Source organism: Alligator mississippiensis, chromosome 1, assembly GCF_030867095.1.
Source record: "Alligator mississippiensis isolate rAllMis1 chromosome 1, rAllMis1, whole genome shotgun sequence".
In the NCBI taxonomy this organism is placed as follows: Eukaryota; Metazoa; Chordata; order Crocodylia; family Alligatoridae; genus Alligator; species Alligator mississippiensis.
Window position 1 is genome coordinate 199,484,027 of NC_081824.1, and position 14,557 is coordinate 199,498,583.

A 14,557-nucleotide genomic window follows, 5' to 3' on the forward strand; every position below is an offset into this window, starting at 1 on the left:
TCAGCGAGGGGCTCACACTGACAAACATGACTGCATGAACGAGTCAGGTACTAATTTGGATCAAAGACACAATTTGTGCTAATCATGATCTTATCCTAGATGGTACTGTGAACAGAGAAAGAGATAAGTGCTGTGGATGAATTGTTTGCTGCAAACAATTCTCTTGATTCCAGTTAATAGCAATTAGCTAAATTAAAGCTACAGAATCAAAACAGCTTAATTATCAGGTCCCAGGCTGAGTTTCTAGGCACTTTAGGAGAAAAATGTATTTTTTGATTTGGAAACAGAACATATTTGGTATTGATGACACAGAGAGAGTACATATGCACCATTTCAAGGACAGTTTTAGAGTAGCCCAATGCTTCAAATACTTTTTGTTCATATGAAGTTATTTCCCTGCCAATTTAGGCACTAATTTAGCACTCACTTAATATGACTGACAAAGCTTCCAGTGACTTAAAAGGCAGAGTGAATCCTGATTCAGCATAGTACTTACTAGTTTAGTAAAATACTTTATCCTGTTCTCACTGAAGCCAGAAGAAATGCTGACTTCAATGTATAAGGATTGGGTCCTTATGAGCACTTAACTTTAAGCATGTGTTAAAGCCTGATTGAAGTCAAATGACATTTTTAAAAAATATTTTTGGAGGGAGGAAATGAAAAGCAAGGAAAAAGGAAAAAGAAATAACATTTCATTTGAAAAATCTCACCCAGCTCTACAAAGAGTACATAACAGTTTCCTGAAATTCGTGGTAAAAATATACTATCCAGCATGTGTTGTTTGTTGGTGTCCTGTTTAAGTTTCAGTCATCAAACCAGGAAGCAGAGAAGATATTATGAGACTGTACAGCATTAATATTGAACAACCTGAATAGCAAATAAATTCAAAACAGCCCATAATCTGAAAATGTCAATCCACTAATGAATTAGTTAATATGTTAATCTGAATATTTACAAATGCAAATTTATCACAAGAAAATACAGGCCCATTTTGAATGCTCAATAGCTAAAGCCAAATTAACTTTATTAGTGATTAATAGTTCTATTAATTCTACTGTTGACAGCTTTGTTTCATCGTGTGGCACTGACTGTGGCTATAGTTTTCATCCTCTACTGCGAGAATCAATGGCTGTTACATATTGACTTCAATTGGAACAGGATCAATTCCCAGTAAAGGACCCCGGGCTTTATAAATAACAGCTGAGGTAGACTTCCACTACCTCATTATTGTTGTCTATACCTCATATTGTATGTCACTTTGTGTAATTGTGCAGTGGTCCCCATTAAAAAAGTCAATGCTTGTTAACTGCTGCCAGACAAAGGTATATGATACATTTTCCCTCTCTACCTAGAAAATAACAGCTACCTATCAGATAGGATGCAGCAATGTTTTTTAACTGTGATTATTCTGCTTAATTTACATGATGGCGATGAGTAGCTCTACGTTATGTTGCTTTCCCAAAGCCATTTATACATCTTGAGGTTCTGATCAGTGGGGTTATTTTTCCTTGTTGGTTTGTGTTTGTGTTTTTTTTTACTGTGGCTGCTCTGCTCTCTCACAGGCTCACTTGTGAACAAATACAAGGATACACTAAGGTACAACTTCCCTTTGTTTCTCTTCTTCCTTCCTGTGGATTGTGGTACCATTTGCACTCTTTGCCCTGTTGAGCTGTAGTCCCAATTCCTAAACCAGCTAGTATCCCCAAATTCTGAATATTGGCCCTCTGAGCATAATAGAGGCTCCATTGCTGACCTTTGCACAGTATTAATCCAGCATAGCAGCCCCTGGAGACTCCTAACCTATAAAACAACCCTACCAATAGAATGGGCTATTTTCAAATCTTTTTTCATGATGTGTGACTCATCAAAGCCATAAAGCTGTGACCTCATAAAATAGCTTTACTAGAGCCATAGAAACCACAAGATCCCATTACAAGCCATTTCACTTTCAGCGGCCACTAATGGAGGGTCAGCAATAATCGGGCAAAATTAATCTTTAACTCTTTCCCACATTCTCTGTCTCCCTCTGGGGAAAAAACAAAAATTGCTCATTGTTAATGCATACTTTTTGCCTCTAAGGGAAATGGCATTTACACAGGATGCATCTATGCCTGATTATTTTGGTAGATTATATTGAGATTTATGATTTTTTATGGTTTTGTTGCTGCAGAAATATTTCCTATTTAGAATGTTTCTTATGTGCTAAAGCCTTGAACAGATGCTTTGTTTCCACTTATTTGTGAAAGGAAAAATACTTTCTTGCTTTCAAATGCTATTGTGAGGCAGGGCCTTAGAGACCAACTGATTCAGAAAGGTACGAGCTTTCATGGACAATAGCCTACTTCATCAGGTACTATGAATTCTGTTATTAAGAGCAAGATGTCAAGGCTGCAAGTAGGTACTTGACCATAAAATCGGATGGAAGGGGGCTGACCTAAGTGGAGCTTAGCCCATGTGGTTTTAATTGCAGGATTGGGGCTCAAGTGCTTTTGCTTGCACATGTAATTGTCAGGTACCAGAAATCCAGGGGAGGAGAAATAAGACAGACCATTCTTCCTCCTTGCCTCCCAAAAAAGCTAATAGGAACATCAAGATACAAGGTAATGCATGCTTTTAGCCCTGATTCAGCAAGTTGTTCTGCACAGACAGATTTCTAGACCTATGCCCTACCCCTGCTAAAGCTAGCATGCATTGAAGGCAGGAAATGAGAAATGCAATGGGATTCTGAATAGATCCAAGGGCCCTTCCTTATGGAAACACTTAGGATTCAGTCTTTACTGAGTAACTAGGTGATCTCACTGTCACCCCTGTCCTCCTCCTCCCATTCAACTCTGCATGACCCTCACTTGATGGATTTAGCCCATACTTTCTTAGGGGTGAATAATTGTGCCTTTATGTCTTTTGCCAAGAACATAGCATGTTCTAGGTGTTCAAAAATTCTTATTAAAATGTTGTTTCCCCTGTAGTTTTTTTGTATATGTTTTAAATTGTTGTTACTGATTTATATTTATGAAGCACCTCCAGTGCTCATGACCTTTGCATGACAAAGGTATTGAGCTTGAGACTTATAAATTAAAGGTTCCCTTCTGCTGCATAGGCAGGTGTTTGAAGGATCTAAGCTTTAATGCTTCCTAGTATAATCTTAGCAAAGCCAGCTGAATGGGGACTCCTTGTGGTAGTAAGCAGAATGCCCCCAGTTAGGGTGCAGGCAGAAGTGACAATTTTCATTTGGTCTAGCCACAGAAAGCAATTTATAGCTGTGACTAAACACAAGTGCATGGAAGAAAACAGCTTCAAAAATGGCCAATTAGGTGAAAATCTGACCCCTCATTGCACGAGGTATTGGATAAAGATGTTTTAAAATGTAGTGTTTTTTGTAACTCGTGTCTGCGGAGCTCCCAGCTTGTTGTTGTTTTCAGAATGGAAGGGAAGAGAGGGAGTTCAGTCTGGGAGGCTTTCTGGAGGGTGAGGCGGGTGTCCTAAGGGGGCGGAGGGTGCTCCAATTCACCCACCCCACCCTTCAGCACCAGCTGGGGATACCTAAGAATGAGCTCTGTAAGAATGAACTCCATCCGCTGCCTTTCCCCACTCCCATTCTGAAAACAGTGAGCGCTGGCAGAAAGCCTGGCCCTTGCTATGGGAACCTGGCTGCAGCTCCCAGCTCACACCTAGATTCCCCTTCCCCTGGAACCAACAATGAACTTCTGTTTGGTCTGGAGTAATGTTGTAACTCGGAACACTTTCAAAAAATGTTCTGAGTTAAGGCTGGGAGCTGCACTTCTGTTTGTACCCTTATTAAAGGTCCAACCTGCAGACACTTAGGGCATGACCAGAAGTGGAGAGGGTAGCATTAGGAAAGTAGATAGCTGGGGGGACACAAGGGTGCAGACAGCATGATTATGATCAGGCTTTTAGTCTTAGTGGTCTCCAGTGCGGTGTCTAGACCTGGCCAAGGTGTTTTATATATATATATATGCAGCAAAAAGTGCTATTAATTGAATCACTACTACCATTTCTTGTAGTCCGTAAATTTTATGGATGGTTGCCAAGGCAAATGTAGAGGCCAACAGAAAGCTACCTTCCATGATAAAAATTATACCATGCACATGAAAAATTCATGGGTCCTTCCCAGTCATTCGTACCTTTAAACAAACAGAGAAAGAGCACTATCAGAGGCAAGATTTTGCCCCTTTAGGCTGACATTTTGTCAGCCCTACATAATATTTCTTGTTCTCTTGTCTTAGCTTCACTAAATAAGAGACATAATGGAAATCAAAGAAATGAACTAAGGTGACTCCCAAATAAATCGACTGAAATTAGTAACAGACTAGAGGTGAATATTAGGCATGGTGAGTATCATAGCATACAACTGATGGGTGATGTGAGGAAATAGGCTCTTGTCCTATAGATTGTGCAACAGCACAAATAGTTATCCTGTGTGATAGGTGATGAGAAAAGACTTTTAGATTTCTGACTGGAAACTCTTTCATTATTCAAGTGCACTTTCCATTTTCTCTAGTGCTTGGATACTGAGGCATTAGGTAGTTTTTACATGCCCTATGGACAAATTGCAAGAAAATGAACACTAATTCCCTACCTCATAAAGATATTTTTATTGGTCATCTTAACAGCTTCTATTTAGATGAGTTTCCTCTTAGCTTATCAATTGTACATCAAGTAAGTATTCCCTTACAACTTTGGTTCACAGTTTCTTTGTCTCAAGTTGAATATAATTCTACTTCTGTTGGCTTAATTTTGTTGTTATGCTTTCCATTGAGTCTCTTGGAATTGGCACTTTCTTTAAAAAGATTATTAAAATGAGTAGCTTTGCCTAGACACTGGTGATAGATATTATACAAAAACCTTAGCTAGTTGTTAAAACAGCAATAGCAATTAAATTGCATTGACTTGGAGATGGCAAGATACACTATGACGCAGTAGAGGGAGAATTAATTCATTCCAACCCAAGAGGAAAGAGGACTTCTCTTTTGCATTAAGCAAGGCTTAGATATTGAAGTCAGCATTCTGCTTGGCTTTAAAAGTATCTGCTGTCAAGGGCAGTGCAATATATTCTGCAATGAAATATGTAATAAAACATCCATTTGAATCCTAAAACAAACACTCAGCATTTGAATACTTGCAGTACTTGACATCCTGTCAGCTATAGAAAAATGGAAAACATCAATTTGGGGAACACAAATGGGATCTTTTCTTGGGATATTTATTTACAAGGCTGTAGTTTGCATAGTCAGCAAGTGTGATCTACCTCTTAGAAATAAATGAAACAACTTTCTGATGGTCCAAGGTGGGTGGGTGGGTGGTGTGTGTGTGAGACTGACTGCCTATATCCACAAGTATCTGTTAAACTATGCAAGGATAAAAATGTCTGAAACATCAGTTTGAAGACTCCAGAATCTGGTTTGAAAATTGATCACCTTGCAGCATGTGCAACAACAATTAAGGGATTTTAAACATTTATTTTCTAAAATCTTGTCTTGCCATTGACCTGCACACAGACCTCTAACTTGCTTCTATGGATAGAACAATGACTATATTAGTTTCTATCAGCAGTCAGTGTTGGAGACATTTCTCATTCTAGAAGAAAGGCTCATTGCAGGATGTAGCAGGATGCTTCATTTGATGGAATTGTATTTACTTATGCCAGCAAGGAATTGGTTGTAAAGACTTATTCTGAGTAATAAACTTTACATGTGCTTGTGTGACTGAAAATAAAGAAAGAAAATGGGCATGGCCTCCAACAGTTAATTTTTGCTTTTACATTGGGTTTGTAGCAGAATAGCTGAGAGCACAGTTATACCCTGACAATGAAGAGTATGAAAGAGTCATCTTTAATAGGAAAACTGCTGGGAAAGTGGACATGTGGACCTGTGAAATCTAAAACTCTTAGTTCTGTTGCCATAGAGCTTGTAATCTCTTACATCCCTTTTCCAATTTTAAAATAAACTGGTGTGTAGTTTGTTAAATCTATGGCCTAGATCCATAGCCCCATTATCTATCCTTCAGTGCTCCATGAAGCTGTCTTAACTTGATTCCTTAGGATTGCCCCAGCGTAGCACAAATCCTGGGTGGCAGTAACCCAGTGTAAAAGCTCTTCTATACTATCTCCATCCTGCCCCAGCATTGGGTATGTGCCTGGGAAAAAAGGAGCAAAGCTGAAACACAGCCCTACCTCTATGCTTATCATACCTCAGTCATAGGCACAATTTAGAGGAACCATGAAGTTTCTCAAGCTTCAGCCTGGAGCCAAACCAGCATCCCAAAGTAAGGAGGGACAAAGGGCCCTGGCAGATGTTATACCTATGATATGATTAACATATTAATTGCTTCATAAATAGTAACGCTGCCACACCTTCAGGCAATTCCTGTTGCAACAGAATGAGAAACCAACAACAAAAATGTTCCACAATATATGTTCCATTGTATGTAGAATATGTTTGTGCAGAGATCCCATCACATCTTAAATTGAACAGGTAGTAAGGTAAAAAAAACCCTGCCTTGAAGCTGAAAACTGCCTGCATGGTGGGATTTTAAATTTACCAGCTGGTCTGGGGCAATATGAGGCATCCCCAACCCCTGCTGTCTGTGCTCCAGGTCCACGGTGCTGGCAGCTGGGGATGGGGGAGCTGTAGGTGTTAGGGAACCCATCAGCTGATGGGGCAAGTTGAAAGAATATCATGAGAAACAGGGACCAGTCCCAGATATCTTGCTTCCCATAGCACCCTCTGAATATCCTGGTGGGTGGGGAGCCCAGCAGTGGGGACAAAGGCCCCAACGCCAGGTTCCTACCTACCTGTTGCCCAGTTAGGATCTGACAAATTTTATCCCAGATGCCAGAATTACACATACATGCACGGCAGTATGGCATGGCAGGATGCACAATTTTCTGGATCCAGGTTAAAATTAGTTCAATCCCCATCACACAATTAAATAAACACCTGTCAAGAGCCAAAGGTGCATAAAGCTAGGTTTGCCCATCACACCTCAGGCCTTGTGTGGAGTATAACTTGGACAGATCAAACTGTAAGGGCCTATGTATCAATGTGTGGTATGGAAGTCGTTTAGAATATTATTTACTTTAAAATTCTGAAGCCATCATGGCATAAAGACTGAAAAAGACCTAAAGAGCTAGCATTCACTTATGGTTAAAATGGCCTCAAATGAGCATGCATCACACGGTATGCTTTAAAAGATGACTTGTTATAGCCAGAGTGCATTTGCTTTTGGGAGGAAAAAAGAAATATGGGAGCTGTAATGGAAGGATTTGCATTCCAGCTCTGTGCCGGCTGCTGTGAGAGTGACAAATATTTATTTGGGCTCTACATATCTCTGTGCTATATATGTCTATGTACTTGGAACTGAAACATTCTGGAAGTTTACTATTTCTCTTGGATAAGAAACACCTCTCTCTCTCTCTCTCTCTCTCTTTGTCTCTGTGTCTCTGTCGCTCTCTGTCTCTCTCAAGTTGCATTTGTTTAAGGAGGATCACAGGCCTTTGTTTTTGCCTCATAGTCCTGAAGTTTGTAGCCAAAATCCACCTTCTAAACTTTTATTATGTGTGGAGTTGTATATACCTGAACACACCATATAGTACTGAATACCCAAGCTGCTTCAAGGTAGACCCTTTATCTATCAGTGTCAAAGGGCTAGACTGTGCTGCACAGGTCAGTCCTGCATATAGGGCAGCAGATACCTAGACTGCCTTAGGCAATGCCCTGGAAAAGAAACATCAGTCAGAGGCAAAGCTCCTTCGCTGCTTCCTTCTTGCTCCTGGGAAGAAGAAAGTACCATGAACCCAATGCGTGGCATACTTTATTTTAGGCTGGCTCATCCCAGCTGGTTGATGTACTGGGAGGCCAGAGCCCACTTCACATCTTCATTGTTCATCTCTGCCCAGTTGCTTTTAAGGCAGAGAAAAAGAGGTAAATAAAGCACGGTGATTGTGCTCTGCTGAAGACTCTCACTGTAATATATAATATGATGGTGCAAGGGAATGGTGGGGTGCAGAGGAGCTTAATCCTCTGTATAATAATAGGGGAGAAGCATACCATCTAGACTGTACACACCAGGTGAGGCAACATTAGGACCTTGCCAGCCACATTTTCTTACTCATGACTGATGAGGGTGTGTTGTCATTTGCCTTACAGGGACATGAACAGTTGCTAATGTCTGAATTTCTCACTCCTATTGCGGCTGTAAAAAAGACCCCTATTTTTCAAAATTGTGTATCTGTGGACAAAAACAGGTAATGTATGGCCAATCTGTAGTCAAGCATGAACACTGAAAATATCTATGAAAAATGCATAATTCCATGCAAAATTTAGTGATTGTACACAAGCCTGGGTGTTTGTACTCATGTGCATGTATTTTCCATCTGCAGCTTTGGCACTCAATTTTGAAAAATTGGCCCAAGGAATTATATTAAAAATTGATTTACCTCTGTGTTGTGATCTGTAGAAGTGAATTGTGTAAACAGGTGTTATATGACATGAATTGTAAACAGACAACTTGAAGCACCATGTATCAATTGTATTAGACAAAGTCAGCCAACTATATATTTAATAAGATCTGTCCTATGGCATTTGCACGTTCTGCTGGAAATAGGTCAGATGGCAATTTGGAGCTTTCAGCACTACAGAAGAGATGTATAGCCAGCCCTGGCTATGAAAAGAAAGTGTGTCATTGATGTCTTATATAGTGGAAATCACAGAAAGTTTTCCTTGTCATTGTTTTGGCTTTGTCATTCTTCTTCAAGAACTTTAATTAATCTTGCCTTCTGTTTCCCTCTTTAGCACAACTGTCTGTAATCATTGTTTAGAATAGACTATTCACCTTGTTGAAATGAATCTTTCATCCAACAGCATCTTGGGCATTGCTTTATTATTATTATTATCCAACTACTATTCCCCAGAGGGTCTATTCATTACTTGAATGATCCAATGTTAGCAATGTGAAATAGAAAAATCCCATCAAATCCTCTGCATACTGTATCATCATCACTTCCTTTGTGGTCCAGCCATGAAAGCTGTAAGTGATAATGATGATGAAAATTACTTCTGCTATTTTTTTTTTAAATAGCTCCTATAAATATACATGAATGTTAAAGTCATATATGAGAAGCTTAGAGACCAAGAAGATGGGCCAATGTATTTGGAGTGGTGGAGAGGAAGTAACTTTAGAAGTAAAAATTTAAGAGAGGGGACATATGAGCTGTGGGTAGGCTGAAGCTGGAATGGTCACTCTAATCCAAAAGAAAGAGAATCAGTGTATGGACAAGATTTTAGATATTAGGGACCCAGAGAAACTGACAGAGCTTGAAGATGTATTAAAGAGAAAGAAAAGACTGGGCTTAGTTGAGTGATCAGGTGTGAAGAAGCCAAGAGAAGAAAAAATGTCACCAGTTCAAAAGCTGAAGGAATGAATGGAGAACAAAATTGTTAATAAAAAAGGAAGTGGAGAGTGATTTGGTGGAAAAAAATGGAATAAATATTGTGATGGCAGTAGTGCACTGCACAGGACATGTTTGAGAAATGTTTGGAGTTGTGAGACTGGGCTGAAGGCTAGTGATTGGGAACAGAAAAGTATATCTGAGAGCCTTCAGCCTGGAATCCCAGCAGTTGAAGATGTCGATGTCCTTTTAGATGATCCAGACCATCTTCCTCAGCCAATGGGGATGGATGTTCAGCACATCTATTATTTTGAACAGTCTGGTTTTAAACCCCAAAATATGAGGCATCCGCTCCATTCTTTCTGGCACAGCCTTGCATATCTGACCACCAGGAATTTTTTCCCCCCCTCTGCTGTCCTTAGATTTCTTTATCTTATTTTCCTCTGATACCAAGATTCTTCCACTTATTGCTATGTTTATGGGGTGTTTTCCTCTAGTTGTCTATAAATGAGCCTCATTTGCCTCTTTCTTTATTGTGTTTCTGATTTCTCTAAATTCCTGCGTCTTGATCCTGAATAAAGATCCTACTCTGGTATCCTCTACAAAATCCATTAATATGATGGTTACCTCCTCCTTCTAAATTATTAATGATAGTAAATACATATCCTAACACCCACCCTCAAACTGCTACATTGCTGTTTATCATTACCCTTGAGGTGATAGACAACCAAATGGTAAAAGACACTTTCAGGTTAGTCATCTCTGAGGTCATTAGGTCTAATGGCCTAGACAACCAAATGGAAATGGATAGACCACTAAATAGTAATAGAATTGTTCATAGGCATTGAACAGGTTTTTGGTTAGACTTCCAGATGGTGTTCTCATGCAACCAAAGTTAAATTAATTCCATAAGATTTGTTGAGACATTATATTGAACTCTGATTCAGGACAGTATCCCTATGCAAAAGACCAAGTAAGTCATTAATTTGAAGTGTGTGGTTAATTCCTTGATTTAAGGTCATGCTCAAAGGTAAAATACAGAGACAAGTGATTTCTTCAAGGGGGACAGAGTATAGCACAATGTTTAAATGCTTTCTTGAATTGGGGCCCTTATAATGTTCAGTCCAAATTTACAGAACTCCCTTTGTGTATTTATTGAATAATTTTATCAGCAAAGCCATCTTGTTTGTGTGACAGGGCTGTAAAACTCTTGCAGCCTATTGCTTAGGTTTCCACTAATCTCTAGTCACTTATTTTACTCTTATTTCTTTCCTCAAGTATCTGAAATGATGGAAGCAGAAGAGTTCATCTAGAGAGCCCATAGAGGCGAAGAGGAGGGGCAGAGGACACATCTTGAAGGATTCTAGGAGGTGGGATATGGCCGGAGGAGAGCAAGAGAAGGCGATACTAAAGGATGTAATCAGCAAGGTGGGAGGGCAGTGATAGTATTTCTTCCATTCTTACCTCAATGTCAGCTGCCTCTAACAGCACTGACCTATGTTTTCCTCCACCTGCACTTCATCTCCTTGACAACCTGCTTCAGACAAGTTGCGGTAAAACATAGGAAGTACTCATTCCAGTTCAACTGAGAGAGTGCTTGTTCAAGCAAGGAAAATGCAGCTGGTGACCTCACTGAGAGTGGTTTTGGCTAAGTGGAGGAGACAGAAGCCTCAGTGGAGAGTTCAAGAAGTTTAAAAAAAAAAAAGGAAGTCTAAGTATAGGAAGTAGACAACATGCTCATAGGTTTTGGAAGCTGTGTGACAGATAAGACAACTGTTGGATTTGAGGGAAGGTATTCTCAAGAGAAAGTATACTAGCACATGTGTGTATGAGCTAGATGAACAATATCCTGCTGCATATAATAGCAAATAGGTGGTGTCTTTTCTACCACCTGCAAAAGTCTTCCCTGGGCACCCTTTCCTGCCCTGACTATGTGGCATTGCCCAGCAGTGGCAAGGGCCCTTTCACAGGCCCTTGCTTCACTACCATTCTGTTCCCATGCCCGAAACATGGCTTCCGACATTCTCTACAACCATTTCCTTGCCACCCAGTGTTAAAAAGCTTTCTAGCATTAACAGTTACAGCTTGATATTCCCCACATGCTTCATTCACAGGTACATTAATTGGTTTTGGACATATTAGATAGGAAGGAGAGCAGGGGAGCAGGAACAAATCAGAGGCTAAGACCCTGACATAGGCTCAGTTTAGTGGCCAGCCCTGGAGGCCAGGAAGATTTTGGTGCTTGCTTTTAAAGTACCTGTAGGCATGCTTCTGCCTGAGAGAGCAGAGATGAACATGAGGAAGTCTTCCAAGACTACTAAATACATTTCAGCGGTGAACTGTGCAAGACAGTATCCTGCAGGGACCTTGCATGCAGACAGAGCAGACTTTTCTGTGCCACATGCAATCTAACTCCGGATGTGTCTAGGAAAACCAGCATCAGTTGTCATTTGGTGTCTGAGGCACACATGAAGAGGAAGGCAGCTTTAGAGGCTAAAGGTCAGAGCACGAAGCAAGCGACCATGTCCTCCCTGTTTAAAAGGACCACAGAAAGCAGCTTGGCAAAGTGCCATTTCCCTTGTGGAGGCTTTTGTGGTGGTCAAAAACATTTTGCTGGAGAAATTTGATCTCCCAAGTTAAAGGACTACCTGAAATAAAGCAGTATTCCATGTGCCAACAAGCTTCACTAGGACTAGCTCCCTGCCATGATTGCTTCATATGTACAGTCCATGAAGGCTGCTTTGGCAGAGTATCATTCCTTTTCCATTGTGGCTAATAAAGCCACTAACCCTCAGACGACTACATGCTGCACGTTTTATTTGTACTGGGGACCTGGACCAACCAGAACTCGCCTGACAGCATTCCTGTCCGACAATGCCACATACATGTGCAAGGCTTTCTTTGATGTGCAAGAAATGCTGTGCAATACTGTTCATGTCACCTGCAATGGACACATTCTGTCCCTAGTAAGTAGTATCTGGCACACGCAGTTCCTCAAGGTGGATAGTCTGGTGTCTTCTTTCGAGAAAGCCTTCAAGCACTGTCCAGGTCATAAGGGAGTCTGTCGCCAGTCAGTGGGGACTCACATGCCACTGATGCTGCCACCAGAGCTTATGCTCACACAGTGGAATTCCTGGATCAATGCAATCTGTTACCATGCCAAGCACATGCAGCACTACCAGCCGTTTGAGTGAGGTGCTGGAAATCACACCCAGCACACAGTGCATACTCAAGCTTCATGATCTCTTAGGGTGAGGTGACATTCAAGTTTGTGGCTGATAGTGCCATCCAATTCATGGAGCTCCTGACCTGGTTTGCAGGCTGGCAGGCTGTGGTCCACCAAGCACATAACAAGCTGATGGATTTGATAAGCTGGGCTGAAGATGGGGCATTGCAGGAACCGTCAAGCTGCCTTCATGAAAACCAGCACACAAGGGACTTGCTCCAGGCAACAGCTGTGAAGCTGAACAACTACTACAGATATGATCTGTCACTGCCACCATGGTTCAGATGGCCAGCTGCCCCTCTTCCTTAGTGCTGTTTGTATTTTGGACCCCAAGCAGGTGTCTTTGCTGAGTTGTGACCCTCAGCAACTGAAAGCAATTCTGGGATGGAGGAAACAGCATGACAATGAACGTGCTGCCTATGTAAACTTTGTCAAAGACTGCCAGATGCCTGCGTCCATGCCTGTGTTCTGGGACTCTCTCTGTAACCGGTTTCCACATCTTTATGCCCTTACAAGGTGCTACCTCACCATTCCAATGAACTTGGTGGACGGTGAGCATGCCATCTCAGTGTATGGACAAGTGTTCACCCCACAGAGGCAGAGAATGTCTCCAGTCACTGTGGCTGGGTGCAGCATGCAGTATTTAATATATAGACTGAACTAACTGTCTTAAGGTTAGCAGTCAGTTTCAGTAAACTCCATTTTATAATGTCTTTTAATAAAGTGTATATAGTTGGTATTAGTTACAATTTATGTTGTGCATAGTACAGCTTTATTTTCATAAGATATTTCAGTTTAGAATTTGATTAATTACTTGGATGGTATTATTTAATAAAGTGTCTATAGTTGGTATTTATTAAATAATGCCAAGTATAGATGCTTTATTAAATAATGCCAACTATATACAGGCAAAGTGTATAAAGTTGGTATTACTTGCATTTCATGGTGTCCATTCCTTTATTTCAATACAGTATTTCATTTTACATATTAAGTGCTTAGACTGCTTAACAATAATGCAGCAATTAATGGCTTCCCCAAGCTTGACGCCCTGATCAAGCACAGGAAAGCCTTTAATTGCAGTGTTGTTATTAAACAGTCTAGGATGTGTTTAATGGCTTCCCTGGGCTTGATCAAACCTGTAGATGCCACTAACCATGTCCTAGGCTTAATAACATGGCACCTAATGGGTTCTGTGGGCTTAATTCCCTGATCAAGCCCAGGGAAGCTGCCACGTTAACAAGTTTGGGGCCATCTTTCAATCTCTGGGGAGGGGTGGGACTTCTGGTGCCTCTTAGCCAGAGGTGTGGTGGGAGCTGCTGTGCTCCACTGCAAAAATGCCACATAGGACTGCAAAATCAGGAGGGAGTTGCCCTGAATTCAGTAGGTCCCTGCCCATTATTAATCTTAGCTATGCTGGCTCTGCAGGGCAGTGCTGTTGTGTGACATTGAAGTTACTCTGACATGGCCAAGAACCATGGTTTAAGCAAATCACTGTGGAGGGTGGCTCTTTTGGATTATAGGTAATGTACAGTATACATGTTGGTTTGCCAACAGTTGGTAAATCAACTTTTTGTTGCCACCTTCCTATTGTATAGAATATGCATGCTGAGTAAGATCGAGCTTTTCCGAAAAGTTGCTCTTCTCTTATCAGTATGAATTTCTGCAAAAGAATGTTTGCAATAAACTTCTAAAGTGAAACAGCCTTTAGGTATAACTTCATCCTCCACTTCTGAAAAGGAATAACAAATGATTCATAGATTCATAGATTCATAGATGTTAGGGTCGGAAGGGACCTCAATAGATCATCGAGTCCGACCCCCTGCATAAGCAGGAAAGAGTGCTGGGTCTAGATGACCCCAGCTAGATACTCGTCTAACCTCCTCTTGAAGACCCCCAGGGTAGGGGAGAGCACCACCTCCCTTGGG

At 40.9% G+C, this 14,557-nt stretch overlaps 1 protein-coding gene across 2 annotated transcripts in view; it reads left to right on the forward strand.

Moving 5' to 3' along the window:
- The window catches only part of SOCS5 (suppressor of cytokine signaling 5), a 119,606-nt gene extending 105,924 nt beyond the window's left edge, over positions 1–13,682 (forward strand). Inside the window, exons 1-2 of one of the 2 annotated variants that reach the window (XR_009457560.1) lie at positions 2,025–2,600; positions 10,685–13,682. The gene's annotated coding sequence lies outside the window, so the exon portion shown is untranslated. Of the gene's footprint in view, positions 1–2,024; positions 2,601–10,684 lie in introns of those variants that run through there. The other variant, XR_009457559.1, reaches the window with a different exon arrangement.
- The last annotated feature ends 875 nt before the right edge of the window (positions 13,683–14,557 follow it).